This window comes from Globicephala melas, chromosome 5 (assembly GCF_963455315.2).
Source record: "Globicephala melas chromosome 5, mGloMel1.2, whole genome shotgun sequence".
In the NCBI taxonomy this organism is placed as follows: Eukaryota; Metazoa; Chordata; class Mammalia; order Artiodactyla; family Delphinidae; genus Globicephala; species Globicephala melas.
This window is the reverse complement of record NC_083318.1, coordinates 68430631-68448166: the sequence shown is the minus strand read 5'-3', so window position 1 is coordinate 68448166 and position 17536 is coordinate 68430631.

Sequence of the window (17536 nt, the reverse complement as noted above, 5' to 3'; positions counted from 1 at the left end):
ATCAACAAAGGATTAATCTCCAAAATTTACAAGCCGCTCATGCAGCTCAATAACAAAAAAACAAACAACCGAAACCAAAAATGGGCAGAAGACCTAAATAGACATTTCTCCAAAGAAGATATACAGACTGCCAACAAACACACGAAAGAATACTCAACATCATTAATCATTAGAGAAATGCAAGTCAAAACTACAATGAGATATCATCTCACACCAGTCAGAATGGCCATCATCAAAAAATCTAGAAACAATAAATGCTGGAGAGGGTGTGGAGAAAAGGGAACACTCTTGCACTGCTGGTGGGAATGTGAATTGGTTCAGCCACTATGGAGAACAGTATGGAGGTTCCTTGAAAAACTACAAATAGAACTACCATATGACCCAGCAATCCCACTACTGGGCATATACCCTGAGAAAACCAAAATTCAAAAAGAGTCATGTACCAAAATGTTCATTGCAGCTCTATTTACAATAGCCCAGAGATGGAAACAACCTAAGTGCCCATCATCGGATGAATGGATAAAGAAGATGTGGCACATATATACAATGGAATATTACTCAGCCATAAAAAGAAATGAAATTGAGCTATTTGTAATGAGGTGGATAGACCTAGAGTCTGTCATACAGAGTGAAGTAAGTCAGAAAGAAAAAGACAAATACCGTATGCTAACACATATATATGGAATTTAAGGGGAAAAAAATGTCATGAAGAACCTAGGGGTAAGACAGGAATAAAGACACAGACCTACTGGAGAACGGACTTGAGGATATGGGGAGGAGGAAGGGTGAGCTGTGACAGGGTGAGAGAGAGTCATGGACATATATACACTAACAAACATAATGTAGATAGTTAGTGGGAAGCAGCCGCCTGGCACAGGGATATCGGCTCAGTGCTTTGTGACCGCCTGGAGGGTTGGGAGAGGGAGGGTGGGAGGGAGGGAGACGCAAGAGGGAAGAGATATGGGAACATATGTATATGTATAACTGATTCCCTTTATTATAAACCAGAAACTAACACACCATTGTAAAGCAATTATACCCCAATAAAGATGTTAAAAAGAAAAAAAAAGAATGAAATTAGAACACTCCCTAACACCACACACAAAAATAAACTCAAATGGATTAAAGAACTAAATATAAGGCCAGACACTATAAAACACTTGGAGGGAATTATAGGCAGGACACTCTGTGACAGAAATCACAGCAAGATCCTTTTGACCCATCTCCTAGAGAAATGGAAATAAAAAGAAAAATAAACAAATGGGACCTATTGAAGCTTAAATAGCTTTCTCACAGCCAAGGAAACCATAAAGAAGTCAAAAAGACAACCCTCAGAATGGGAGAAAATATTTGCAAACGAAGCAACTGACAAAGGATTCTTCTCCAAAATATACAAGCAGCTCATGCAGCTCACTATCAAAAACACAAAAAACCCAATCCAAAAATGGGCAGAAGACCTAAATAGACAGTTTTCCAAAGAAGATATACAGATTGCCAACAAATACATGAAAGGATGCCCAACATCTCTAATCACTAGAGAAATGCAAATCAAAACTACAATGAGGTATCTCCTCACACCAGTCAGAATGGCCATCATCAAAAAATCTACAAACAATATATGCTGGAGAGGGTGTGGAGAAAAGGGAACCCTCTTGCACTGTTGATGGGAATGTAAATTGATATAGCCACTATGGAGAACAGTATAGAGGTTCCTTAAAAAACTAAAAACAGAACTACCCTACGACCCAGCAATCCCACTACTGGGCATATACTCTGAGAAAACCATAATTCAAAAAGAGTCATGTACCACAGTGTTCATTGCAGCTCTATTTACAATAGCCAGGACATGGAAGCAACCTAAGTGTCCATCGACAGATGAATGGATAATGAAGATGTGGCACATATATACAATGGAATATTACTCAACCATAAAAAGACACAAAATTGAGTTATTTGTAGTGAGGTGGATGGACCTAGAGATTGTCATACAGAGTGAAGTAAGTCAGAAATAGAAAAACAAAATACTATACGCTAACATGTATATGGAATCTATGGAATCTAAAAAAAAAAAAATGGTGCTGAAGAACCTGGGGACAGGACAGGAATAAAGTCGCAGACATAGAGAATGGATTGAGGACACGGGGAGGGGGAAGGGTAAGCTGGGACGAAGTGAGAGAGTGGCAGGGACATATATACACTACCAAACGTAAAATAGAAAGCTAGTGGGAAGCAGCTGCATAGCACAGGGAGATCAGCTTGGTGCTTTGTGACCACCTAGAGGGGTGGAATAGGGAGGGTGGGAGGGAAACGCAAGAGGGAGGAGATATGAGGATGTATGTATATGTATAGCTGATTCACTTTGTTATACAGCAGAAACTAACACAACATCGTAAAGCAATTATACTCCAATAAACATGTTAAAAAAAAGTATGGTGGAAAGCTATTGGAGAATTTTAAACAGGAAAATGACATAATTTATATTTTCAAGATTAATATGGCTATTGTGGTGATACTATAACACCAAATTTGAACCACCTTCTTTTTATGCAAAGAAGATGTGATGATGGTTTAGAGTACGTACACCAGATTGCTAGCTTCGGAGGTAGCAAGAAACATTTAGATTTGGGCTATATTTTGCTGGTAATTTCACATGGGGTATAATTTCAATGAAGAAGTTCCTAAGGCTAGGTAATATTCTCCTCTTTTGACCTCTTATAATCCTCAGTGAAATCACTATTATTGCATTTTAAAACTTTTTTTATTATCTGTTTATGTGGCTGTTTCTCCTACTATATATTGAACTCTCTAAGGATAGACTGTATTTTCATAACCCTGGGTTTTAGTACACTGCCTGATGAATTGGAGCACACAATTATTTTTTATTGAATCGAATGAGGAAACTTGCCTATAGACACAAAACAGTTACAATGTCAGAGATGGTACTGGAATCCTTATGTGGGTTATTACAAAACCAAGGCTCTTTCTACTACTTTATTATCTAGCAATTTATGTACAGCAAAGGAACAAGGTAAATTTGTATTTAATTCTAGCTAGTTGATTCCCCTAGGTATCTACTCTGGAGGTTAAAATGTGACAATGGAGTTTGCAAACTCATAGCCACATTTTATATTAGATAGAAATTTTTGTGCTGTTTATTCCGTCTGCAACAAAACTTCAGACAGAATTCAGGGGAGACAGATGGGATCTAGATCCCTAAAAGTCAGCACTGACCTGAGTTTAATAAACAGAGTATCAGATCTCAGTTCAAAACTGTAAAGGCACAGAGGAGTAATATTGGTATTCACTGGTTGATTCATTCAACTAATATTTATTGTTGTTTACTATGAATGAAGCATTGCCATATCTGCTGGAGTATAGCAGTGGAAAAAAAGGTTAAAATATCCTACCATCATGAAATTTGCTTTCTTAACTGAATTTGATCTTGAATGTCTAACAGAACTCCAGACAAATGATATGAGAAAACACAACAGACAATAGGACAGTTTATCTCAGCGGGAAGAAAGGTACAGATTTACTCCAAATGTGCACTATACAAAGATTAATATGAATGTAGGAAAAAACCCTCCTGCTTTTTTCCAGTCTTGGTCAGGGACTATGCTAGTCTAGTCGAAGGTATTCAGTGTTTAAATCTGAGTGGGACTAGAGAAGGGGAGTGTGACAATTGTGTTCTTTTCATTCAGTGCTTGCTAAAATGGGAAAGATGTACAGGAGCAAATATCAAAGAGTTGTAAGGAAAGTTGCAGGTTGTGATGGGGTTTCTGCTCACGAAAAGAAACCAGGAAAAACATTATTTCATTTACCATACCTCATTTTCACCATCACGTATTCGGAGTATCTTTGGCTAGATGTTATAACTGATGTGCAATAAACCGTGGATGCACTGCTCCTGTGTCTCCAATCAGAAGCTAGAATAGTAAACCTGAACTTCAACCTTCCTCTTCCAAAACTCTTCCCATTTGGAGTCTTAAATTTGTCCCCTACAGATGTTTAAGGTGTTCATTTTATTCATCTTAATTCTAGCATTGACTTATTTGATCTTCTAGGTATTCTTTAAGGCTAAATAACAAATATTTTCCTGTGATTATATATAATATTGTTTTTATTCCTCTTTATAAATACTTTACCTAATTATTTAACTTTATATTTTAATCAAGAAGAGGAAGGACCAGCCAGGTTGACAATCCTAGATATAACCCTTACCCAAAAGAAGCAACGGTTGTCTTTTCCAGTTAACTTCAAAGAAACAGTTCATCTCTATGTCTGATCTAGAACACCTGGGGTATTGTCCAAAAAGAGTTTGTGTTTTCCAAAAAAGGAGGTTAGGTTTTTAAACTATTCAAATTATGATAAAATGTTATATCTAAAATAAGAAAATTCTGTATCAAAAATAATTTACCAATTGTTTGAATATAAAATATAGATCAAGGATAAATATTTTCCTCTGTTGGATCTGTCATATATACATTTCTTTATTAAGGGAATGCATCGCTCTTATCATTATACAATTACATACTTTTCCTGCAGCAACTATGGTTTATTAATGAAGCTGAAAACAAGAACTTAAGGAATCTAGTATATTATATAATATTTAATATGAAAATATATATCACATCTGTATATTAATAATCCTGGTGTAGACAGTGTGATATAACTCACCTCACCTCATGTAATTCCTAACCACCTACAATAGAATCACCTGGAGTGCTGGTTAAAAATTCAGATTATGGAATTCCTCTTTAGACATGCTTCCTTTGTCAAAAAAATTGGGTAATAATAACAAGTAACTCATGGGATTTTTGCAATCATCATGTGAGAAAATCCATGTAAATTACTTAGCGCAGTGTGTAATATCTAGTTATTATTATGTTGTCTTGGGCCTAAGAATCTACCTTTCTGTTTACAACTAAATTGTAAGAACCACAGGTAATGGATAGTACATATTTATTATGCTATCTTTAGCCAAAAGAATCTTGGCTAGAATTATTAGCTGGGATGCAGCTATTCTTTATCTGTAACATGAGAGTTCCCAGCTGAATTATTTAACAGAGAACTTTACAATGAGAACAAATTATTAGAACCTCACCTAAAATAGTATACAGGGAGCCATATAAAGAGTTTAGTATAACTGTATTATCATAAATTATAAGTAAACATTTCTAAACATAGCAGAAAATATTGATAAAATAAACTTTATAAAATTCACAACTTTTATCAAAATGTAACATTAACAGAATGAAAATTATAGTAACAGAATTGGATAAGAGAAAAGGATAGTTAGATGATAGATAGATACACAGGTGCATAGATGCATGCATACACACGTATATACATAGAAGAGGTCTCTTGCATGAATCAGGAGTAACATCGTGCCCTAAGAAGTATGATTAACGTAATCCCTTGTAACTAAGGCTAAAAATGTAAAGATAGTTATATGGCTATGAATATAGATACAAACTGTCTAAAGATTTCTGTCTGAAAAACTTTTCTTCAAAAGAATTATTAAGATGATCCTAAGAAAACTGTGGGTTTTTTCCTTTATTTTCTATCATAAAATTGATCCTCTTCTATGTCCCATATTATCCTTGCATTTTACCTTACTGTGGTGATATTCACTAATTACTAAATTCCAAAATTTTTGAAGCTCAGTATATGCCTCTGTTTACATTTAAAATTTTAATTAAAGATGTGTCATCAGTCAAATACTTAAGGGCTGCTTCATTTTTACACTAAATTAGAAAATGCCTCTGAACGACTCCCACTTCTTGTAGGAAGCACATGCTACACTTTCATATTGATGCCTCTCTATAATGACATGGGCTAAACTGGTGGAATTGGTTTTATATCCTGCCACATTTACTGGAAAGAACTATATTCAAAATGAATGTGGTGTACAAAAGGTACCCCATGCCCAACTCTATTTACAAGAACTTCACTTCAAATATAATAAAATGTGTTGGAAGTAAAAAGATGATAAGGTATACCATGCAAAAGTGAATTATAAAAAGCACGGAAGTGACTACATTAATATCAGAAAAACTAGTCTTCAGAGCAAAGAAAATTATCAAGAACAAAAAGAAATAATAATCACATAACTATAACTCCTGTATCTATTAAAAGGAAAATAAGGGAATACTACCAACAATTCTACACACATAAGTTAGAAGAGTTAGGGAAAATGGCTCAATTCCTTAAAAACACAAATTGCCAACCCTCCCTCAACATGTAATAGATTAACTGAATAGTTCTATAAATATTAAAGAAATTGAATCTGAAATGTAAAAGCTTCTAAAACAAGAAATCTCTAGGCCCAGATAGTTTCAGTGGATAATTTGTAGAAAAAACTTTGGAAAACTTTCTGGCTGTTTATTTGTAGTTTCTATGAAAGTTGAACATATGATTATGATCCAGCGATTCTATTTCCACATATATTATCAACATAAATATATATGAAATATATATGTACATGAACATATAAATATATATCTACCAATGTTCCTAGCAGTTCTATTTGCAATAATTAAGACCCCAGGAAGAAGTTCAGAACTAAGTTCAGAACAGCAACACTCCCTTGCCCCAAACATGCACATACACACACACACACACACACACACAGACACACACACAGTGATTCCTCAGGCTTCTCTTCAAAATGATATAGCTGCACAACAGAATTTGAAAACCTGTGATATTAGGTATCTTAAGGAAATCAACATTCACTTCAAATTTAACTAAGCTTTTTGAAAAATGTTATTGTTTGCTTGTTTTCTTTTTAAAATATCCTTCTTTAGTGAAATAGGATTAACACAAGTTTATATAAACATAATTCTGTTCCTAAATTCATGTCTTCTCCATTAAACTACATTGTGAAATTGCAAATTTATTTACATTTCTGAAACAAAAATGAATTACTTAAGAAAGAAGCAAAACTTAAAAAAATCTTTCAACCAAATAACTTTATGAAAAAATTAAAAAGAATAGAATCGATATTTAAAATAACACAGTGGTTTTTGAAGCCAGAATTACGTTTCCTACATAAGCTGTGTGGCAGATGATTTATTGTTCCACAGAAATATAGATTTCTCCCTTAGTGAAAAAATTTTAACTGTATCTACCCAGACAGAATGTTCCTCAACCTCTCTGGAACTAGTGATGATTAACAGACACATACAGTGGGTAATTCTGAGTCACTCCATTAAAATGAAATCTGTTTTCTTGGACTTAAATTCTTACCTCCATACACAGGACCTGAACATCATGACAATAACTCAGCTTTGACCACATAATGAAACAAAAGGGAGGCTGAATGAAAAAAATATAAGAAATTACTATTCCTGGATGATTCTGTGGAGTAGAGCCATCCCACCACCTGCCCCACCTACACCTGGAAGTAGGTAGGAAGGAAATGTATGTTTTTATTCATTATATTCTGTGGTTCTTTGTTGTAGCCACTTGATTTACACCTTAATGTGGACTGTAGATGGCAAATATTGATACTGACTTAATATATAATGAAACCAATTTCAGTCACCACCATAAGACTTTGCTTCTGGTTCATCAAAGTGCTCTCACAGGCAAAATCAGTACACTGGCAGATGAGTATTCCCTTATAATTTACTTCCAAACAGTTTAATTTCACATTCCACTCCATAATTTGACATTCCTTGTTTTCCTTAAATCCAATTTCATTTAGCAGTTATTTTATACAGATTGCTTTTAGATACTTCATCTACCTTCCAAATATTTCTCACCTGTACAATTATGAATATACCTCTTTAAAATATTGAAAATATTTAAAAATATTTAAAATACTAGCTTATGTACATTCTGTATACATTCTACACACTTTTGTATGTGTAAATAATGTATCAATATAATGAATACACAATATATATTATGTGTATATTTGTACATTTTATGTACTTTGGCATATATGTAGACATGTGGATGTGTGTGTGTTTCTGTGTGTATATATATATATATAGAGAGAGAGAGAGAGAAACAGCTCCACTATGCAAGACACAAAGAATAGATGGTGGGGCGTCCCTGGTGACACACTGGTTGAGAGTGTGCCTGCCGATGCAGGGGACACGGGTTCAGTGCCCCGGTCCGGGAAGGTCCCACATGTCGTGGAGCGGCTGGGCCCGTGAGCTATGGCTGCTGAGCCTGCGCGTCCGGAGCCTGTGCTCTGCAACAGGAGAGGCCACAGCAGTGAGGGGCCCGCGTACCACAAAAAAAAAAAAAAAAAAAAAGAATAGATGATGGATAAAACAGGCATAATATTATTCCTGGGATACAGGCATTAATAAAATTAATTACACAACAAATATAAAATTACAAACGTGGTTAATACATAAGAGATAAACAATACAATAAAAAAGCTTTTAATAAAGAAAACTGATCCAGTTAAGGAAGCAGAGAAGGTATAACTGGGGAAATAGCTATTGAGTTGAGATTTGAATGATGAATAAGAGAATAGATGACTGTTTAATTCAAAGGAAATAACATGTTCATATGCCTTCAAGATTAAATACAGGAATGCAATGTGTAGCTGGAGCAGAAGGTAGGGACCAGATGGAGTCTTTGCAGGGCAACAAGCAAACAAGTCTTCTTCCCCATCCTGTTTATTTACAAGTAGGGGTGCTGGTACATTCCTGGCCTTTCTGCCCTTTATCCTCTTAATGTCAGGGGAGGTGAAATAACTTTACCTAATTAGAAAATCTGGTACCAGTAAAACTGGTCATGTTCAACTGGTTTCCTCTCCTCTCCTTTTTGGTAGTGAATCTGCCAGCAAGGTCCAATATTTCTCACCATCCCCCCATTCCTTAATCCTTTCTTGAGAAGGTATTCCAGGTAGGGATTTCAGCTTTACATGTGGCTTGGAAGGAGGAAGGAGTTTGCCTATTTTTGAGGTTACTTACTAGTTCCATTTTCTTCCCCATACTTAAGCTTAGATTTATCCCTCACTTTAGAGTTTACTAATAAAATAAGTTGATATTTTAAAATCACTTGTCTTGTTTCTCAAATTTTTGAGGATTTAGAGGTTCAACCAAGGTAGGCTTAATTATATTGCCATAACAACATCACCGAGAGATCAGAACCTTTTATAATTTTTATTTTATATTCGAGCGCAGTTGATTAACAGTGTTGTGTTAGTTTCAGACTGACATGTACGGAAACTTTTAAGTAAAGTTTCTTTCTCAATCATGCAGTCTACTGTGTGTCTAGATGACTCCCTAGAGCAGCCGTCTTCTAAGTTTTCACTCATCATCCCAGGTTGCTTTGACTTCATGGCATTACATATTAACATGTGCTTTCACTATTGCTGCAGCAGAGGAAGTGTGCACAGTTAATCATTCATAACTCTTAAATTCTTCCACTCGGAAAATATATATGTCATTTCACGTTCACATTTCATTGGCCAACACAGATCATATGGCCATGGTCATCTCCAAGGGACATGTTCCCCCAAACAGAATAAAATCAGATCCCTCAGTGAGCTCTAGTAATGTCTTCCGTTATCTTCCCTTTCAGATCATTTTTGCCTAGTCAAATTTAATATGAGTAGCCTAAGGCAAAAGCTAAATCGAAAAGTCTACTCTAAATATATCCATGCCAGATCCTAAATCTAAATCCCTTATCTGTGTCTTAATATTCTAGCATCTTACCATTCCATTCAACAGTAAAAGTGAGAAGGCAGGAGCAATAGTTTGGTAGTTGTTGTTTCTACAGTGCTAAGACTGGAAGATCTTTCTCACGAGTTTAAATGTAAGGATGTGCATTTTCTAAGAGCATATCTAGGCCTATCATACTAAATAATATAGGGGATATGTGAGCATCTAAAAGTATCCAATCCTCATTCATCTTTTCCTTATACCTTTGTAGCGACTCCCCTTTAGGATTTTAGTGCAAAAACATTATCCCTAATATTTTAATCAGTACAGCCTATCCCTCCATGTCCTGGAGCTGGAATTAAATTGGGCAGGTTCACACCACAGTTACGTGGAAAGAGCAGAAATTAATCTCAAACTGTCTGTGAAGGCCAGAAATAGCTAATGCCTATTAAGTCTATTTTGAGTAGCAAGAAAAGATGGGGTGAAATGACAAGAGTATCTCCAAAAATCTAATTTCAAATGTATTATTTTAGTGTAAATATAAAATATTACTCATATATTTCTAAAGTTCCTAATATTATTAGCTAAATTATGTTAATCATTTGATGGCTATAGTAAATAAAATTTCTCCTCCAAACCACCTTGAGTAATTATTTCTGGATATTTTAAGAGTGGTTAAAATATTAATTTAATTGATCAGTGTTACTAATACTCTGAGCAATGCTGTATTCTGGAAGAAAGACAAAAACGAATAAGTGGTGATTTTTTTTTCTGAGAAACTAAAAATTTACTTATTTTGATTCTATAACAGACATAAGGCTTCAAAATGAAGAACAAGCAAATCTAAGCAAATATATGGTTTGCTACCATAACTAGGAATAAGATAAAAACAATTTTTCCATATCTACTAGGGAGCAAGTTTCATTTTACTCTAGTGCTCAATTATGTTCTGAAAGTGACTCATTCTCTTCTAATTAAAAGGATAGCATTTTACTTAATAAACTATGGAACACATTGGGTGGACTTCTCAAAAGCTATGTTCAAATTAATTTCCCTTGTCTTCCTCTATTAACCAAACAGTAAAACTAAAATGCATATTGTGCAAGACTCCCTTGCAGCTATTATCAACCACATGAAGCACTCCACGGAGAACCTATCTTCCTTTGGTACTTTCCCTTTTTCTTAATTTAACTGAGACATGCTCTTCAATGTATATCAATAATCCTGTGATCATGGAAACCAAAATCACAGGTTCAAATTAGTGAAACAGGAAGATAAAGGATACCAAGTTGGCAATGCACTGTCAAGTCACACTAATGGCTCTGAATAACCTCCTCTGAATTTCCTTAATATGAGAAATGTAAGCCTATATGTAGTATAAGTCACAATAGTAGGATTTTCTATAAGTTAGAGCCAAATGGAAACATTTAATATACAGAGAAGGTTGGTACCCCAAAGCAATTTTGCACAGCATATGGGAAATTAATGAGACTTCTTTTGAAATAAGATGCACAACACATCTTCTCAAAGAGAATTTTCTAAAAGACGGTATTAGATCAAGGATATTCACTCATAGTCCAGCTGCTGAGGGATTATATCCAAATCTTAGTATTTGACCTCTTGTTATCCTTCTGAAACATTACAGATTACTTCCTCTTATGGATTTACTGAAAGCAAATTTGCCAATCTAAACCATCTGTCACTTATCCAAGAAAAGATTTATTATTTTCACTGAAAAATGATTTGTAACAAAAGACATACAGTCACTAAAGATAGGTTCCCAATATGATGTGCTTTTCAGACTCTGCATCTCACTAACTGCACTTTTTTGTCCTTGCTGCAGTTATCCAAGGTCTAGCAACTTCCTGAAAAATTGCATCTAGGAAAGTCAAATTAGAGGCTAATTCTTTAATGATGGGAAGACAAAGATATCTGTAATAATTGACCGAGGATATTATAACAAAGCCTTTTCTGAATGTTCCACAGAATGTTGCACAATCTCTGACTTCCTGTTAACCTAAAAGGTCCCTCACCACTTATTCACTGAGGAGTTCCGGAAAGGGATGCTATTGATTTACAGTCACTAGTGAGAAAGGAAGGTGCTGAGGAAATAAGCAATTGGCTGGAATTGGAGCAGCAGAGAAACTTTGTCAGTGATAATTACCACTGTCACAAGTGTGATGTTACAGACTTGCATTCACAGTCAAAATGAAGGATATCATCCAAACAGCAAAATCCCTTTCAATTATGAACTTGTTCCATGTCCTGGTTTATAAAGGTCCACTATTTGAAAGGCTGGATATTGTGTAATTGAATGTTGTGTTATCCCAGATGTTTTTATTGGCTTATATCAAATGTGTGTGTGCCTGTATGCACACATTATCTATTTTAAACAATTTGCAGACCATAACATAGGGAAGTATGGACTGTAGAAACCTCAACCATATTTCTGCAAACCTATTTATTACCATGAATGATTTGCAGAACAGTAACTCAAAAATAAGTTCTCAAGGGTAGGTCTATGCTCCATCTTGTCAGACAAAAAAAAATTACACTGAAAGGATACGAAGAAGGATCAGTCACGGAAAAAGCCCCATCAGGCAGAGTCTGGGGTTATCAGGAACAGACGTACAGGCTTCCCCTCTCGTGTTAGGGCGTGTTGGCGCTGTAAAGCACACGTCACTGCAGTGGCATGCAGCAGCATTTGTAAAGTGTTCTTGCCCAGGGAAGCCAACTTGAGGCTCACAATATAGAACTTCTAATGGGGGCTGACCATTCTCTGCCAGAGTTATAATTACAAAATTTACAGACTCCCAGAAGGAAAAGGCGTTTACCACAAATCAAATTTTTGCACAAATAATCTAGTCATCTTGGTATAGCAGGATTCAGTGCCCAGGCATACAAAACAACCTTATCAATTAGTAACATAGGGAATACTCCAAAGCCAAGTTCCCAAATATCAGCCAAGGCCAGCTCCACAAACGTTCCCTTATAAAGAGCAACATCAGGCCTGCTATGTTAATTCTTTGCCACACAGAGAAAACTTCCTAAATATTTACACGTCTAAGATATCTGATGTTTTGTCTGAGTGTATAATTCTAGGTTAGAAAGAAAATTCCTTTGAAAGAATTTTTATAGGCGAAATTCTAAGATGGTCCCCAAGATGGAATTAAGGCCCCTGATCAGTAGACTTTGAATTAATCAAATGTGAGAGTATCCTGGGTGACCCTGACCTTATCAGGTAAGGCCTTTAAAAGAAGTCTGAGTCATTCTTTGAAGGTAGAGATTTGAAGCAGTGAGATATACTCATGCTGACCTTGAAGAAGCAAACTGCCGTGTCCTAGAGAGGTCCCCCTGGCAGCAAACAGAAGATGCTTTCTATCAGCTGAGGGTCTCAGTCCTACAGCTATAAGAAACTAATTTCTGGCAGCAACAGTGAGAAGAAAACCTCAAGTCTCAGATGAGACCACAGCCCTGGCCAACTCTTTGATTGCAGTCTTGTGAACCTTCAGCATAGCACCCAGCATACTACCCTTCAGGCCCTCAGAAATTTTGAGATAAAATAGTGTGCTGCTCTAAGCCACTAAATCCATGGTAATCTGTTATCCAGCCATATAAAATAGTGTTACTCCTTTGTCTTGTAGTATTCTGCATGTCTGATGAGAAGTGAGCCAGAGTCTTGTTCATTAATAAAAGTCTGTTAATTTTTTTTCCTCCCTGGAAACTTCTGTAATACTCTATTTTTGGTGTTCTGTAATTACACTATGATGTATCTATATATTCAAAAACTATGTGCTGGAAGTTTATTATATGCCATGTTCCATTTTAATTGCTGGGAATCAAGTAGTGAACAAATAGCAAAGACTCTACCACCATGGAGCTCATATGAGCAAAATGAAAATATATAAGGTGTTGGGTATTACATTTTATTAAGTAATAGAAAATGCTCTAACAAACCTCAAAATCTTAGTGGTTTAACTCAACACTTTGTGTGAGGTGTTTAATATAATTTTTTTTCATTTTCCTGCTCTTTCTTTTCATGTTTAGGAGTCACTTGCTTTTCATAATCTTGATAATACTTTCATTCCACTAGCTTTCAATGAGAAGTGAATATTGTTCACCTAATTTTACTTCTCTCATAACAGGAATAACTTTCCATAGACTACCTCTGAAACCATGCATTTCAAACCTGATTTTTTCTTCATCCACGTAAGTCTGATGCTGAGTGCCATGGGACATAGTCATATCATGATAAGAACTCTGTCCTCTTATCTCTGTATTATGATTCTGGGTGAATGGGCACAGCTGGTGATTAAAGAACTTAGGAAAGCCATTTATACTTCTGGATGGCTATGAATTAAGTATAGTTGGGAAGAAAAGCAAAACATGCATACATCTTCCCAAAGCCCATCCACATTTTTTTTTTAATTTACATTTTTTTTATTTTATTTTATTATTATTATTTTTTTTAACATCTTTATTGGAGTATAATTGCTTTACAATGGTATGTTAGTTTCAGCCTCACAACAAAATGAATCAGTTATATATATATACATATATTCCCATATCTCTTCCCGCTTGCGTCTCCCTCCCTCCCACCCTCCCTATCCCACCCCTCCAGGCGGTCACAAAGCACCGAGCTGATCTCCCTGTGCTATGCTGCTGCTTCCCACTAGCTATCTGCCTTACGTTTGGTAGTGTATATATGTCCATGCCTCTTTATCGCTTTGTCACCGTTTACCCTTCCCCCTCCCCATAGCCTCAAGTCCATTCTCTAGTAAGTCTGTGTCCTTATTCCTGTTTCACCCCTAGGTTTTTCATGACATTTTTTTTTCTTAAATTCCATATATATGTGTTAGCATACAGTATTTGTCTCTCTCTTTCTGACTTACTTCACATTTAACATTAATTCAACTTTCCCCTTTACAGATCCCAAAATACCTGCTATCACTCCAGCTTCGCACAACAAAAGATGAAATGTGACAGATGGAGTCAGAGTAGAAAGAGACCAGTTTCTTAAAGGGTTGAAAATAATCTAAAATGTCTTTCACAAGAACATTTAGGTACATTTCTAAGGCCCTCCAGATGTCTTCAAAGAAGGTGGATCAAGTGAGATCCCTGAGTATTAAGCTTCATTAGGTTCACAGTAAATCCATCTCTGAGCATCTGGAGGTTATCATATGCCAGGCTTATAAGTGATTCACATCATTTATGACCATGTGCCATTGGACAGAAGTCAATTCCATGGCCAACTAACTGCAAACAAGATTAGGAAATGTAGTTGAGTTGTGCACTTAAGAAGAAACAAAAACAAGTTTTTAGGAGACACTTGACATTCTCTGCCATGTATGATAATAAAGGCTATGCAGGTACACAAAGTTGTGGAGGAGAGACAGGGTAAGGGGTGATGTTAGTTAATTAGTACAGGGAGTCTGGGAAACCCATACAGCCAGTATGGTTTAGGGCTTAAGGTCATATAATACAGTTTGGGTTTGATTTGTGGTGTGGCACCACTCTTACTGACAGTGTGACTTTGGAAGAATTAATATACCTCTCTGTGCCTCAGTTTCTCCATCTTAAAAATTGGGCTAATATTAGTACCTGAAGTATGTAAAATCATGTTTGATAGATAATAGTCTATCATAGTATTTGCTATTAACATTAAGCTATATTAATAATGTTATATTTGAGCAGAGATATGAAGATGAAAGGGAGTGACTCATATGGAAATATGGCAGATATTCTAGATAACAGAAAGAGAATATAAAGAGGCCGGAATCAACTTGTAAAACTGATTACAAGTGATAACATGAGGACTAAAAATTGATATATTCGCTATATTTAGCAAGGTGGAGAACACTGGTTTCCTTCACAAGAGCTGTCTTGTAGAATGGTACAGAGAAAGCCTAATTAAAGTAGGTTAGAGAGAGTGGGAGGAAAGGAATTAGAGATATTGAGTATATATTCTCTTTTTAGCTGTTTTGCTGTAAATTGGATCACTGAAATAGAGAGGTTGCTAGAGATCAAGGTCAAGGTGCTATTAATTGTTGTTGGAGACATTACAACATATTTGAATGCTAATGGAAATGATTCAGTGGAAAGAGAACTGATGATGTTGAAGAGAAAGTGAGACAGATACTTAGGGAGGATAAAATCCAGGGCACAAATGGGTCATAGCAAAAAGGAGCACAGGCAAATAATATATGGGCACAAGTTAGAAGTGTGGGCAAAAGGGAGCTTAGGGAAGTTCTTTCTAATTACTCCTGTATTCTCAGTGAAATAAAAAGCAAGGCCACTGACTGAGAAGAAAGATGGGAGCAGTGTTACTAATGATTTGAGTAGAAGAAGGGAACATGTAAAGTAGATATCTAAAAGATTGTGAGGATGAATAGTCAAGAACAGTCTCTCACACTTTGACATGCATCAGAATCACCCAAAGAGCTTGTTAAAGCATGGATATACAGGTCCTCCTCCAGAGTTTCTGAATCAGTCGATTTGTAGTTAGATCTGAAAGCTTACATTTCTAATAAGTTCCCAGATGGTGCTGATCCTACGGGTTCAGTGACCACAGTTTGAAAACCAATAAACTAAGGAATTTTAGTAGAATTTCTGGGCAGCAGATACAGGTGCATTGGTCATGAACTTAGTGTGAGGTTTGTGTATTTTTTTTTTTCTTATCATACACAATTGAAAGAACTGAAGACTTGGATTTGGATTTAATCATGATTTGTTCCCCCAGTGTCACATAAGTAGATAACAGGAAGGGGATCTAGTGTATATACAAGAGTGCTTATATTGATAGACCATTAACTATGATTTCAGGAAGACAGAATATGAGAATGTGACAGGGTGAAGGACATGAAAATGTTTTAGTGTTTGCAGAATATAGTTAACATAGTTCACCTGACACTGCTATCCTCTGAAAGTCTTACAAGACTGACTTTTGGTTGGCATCTGGGAGCTCAGATTGGGGGAGGCTTTGCATCATTCCCTGATGGAAGTACTATGGTATATCCTCTTCTATACCCGTGCAGTTAGTGTGGAGGTTTGGGGATGAGATGGTAGTTGGATAAAGGATCATTCATTCTTTCCAGGTTAATTGAGGACTAATCCAACAGACCTATTCATAGAAATTGAAGGGACCTGAAATAATGGAAATCTGGTGTCTCTAGCTGAAGCAGCCATGGAGGTTTTAGCTCCAATTTCCTTCCAGAAATGAACTCCTCATTCAACTTCAAGGAGTGTTTTTAGCTGACAGCCTTCAACTGTTAATGCCTTCAGAGTTTACCTCATCTTTCAGAATGAATCCATGTGCTTTTCTGTCCAGGCACAACCACCAATGACTGAACATGCTGTATTACCAGAGTCTAGCCATTGTGACATATATGGGATTCTTTTAACTGGAAACCTCTGCTCTAGTGCTCTCCGTGGGACTAACACGTTTGCATATCTGAACAGGTGTCTGATCTTTTCCCTGTCAATTCTGCTTCCTCAGGTCTTTCCTTTCACAGATGTCAGACCTGCATCTCTATCAGAAAGCTTTTTGGCCCAGCCCTGCTTCCTTTCCCTTTGAACTTGCGTAAGAATTTACATACCTATGAATATATGTATACACACACACACACACACAAAGATGCCCACTGTCTCTTTCCCACTTGGAAATGATTTTAAGATTCCCTTGGGCAAAGCAGAAAAGGTAACCAAGCTTGTGTTATATTTAATACGCTTTGCCTAAGAGTAGCCTGCTGCAAGAGGAAGGTAACACCACCCTCAGCAGTAAGAGGCTATGGGATGCAACTGACGTGGGAAACTGCTGCAGGGTATATGGCATAGACAAGTAGCTGACCAAACGTGTTACGCGTGACTTTCAATGGTGTAGGACTGTCAGTGAAAATTTGCTGACC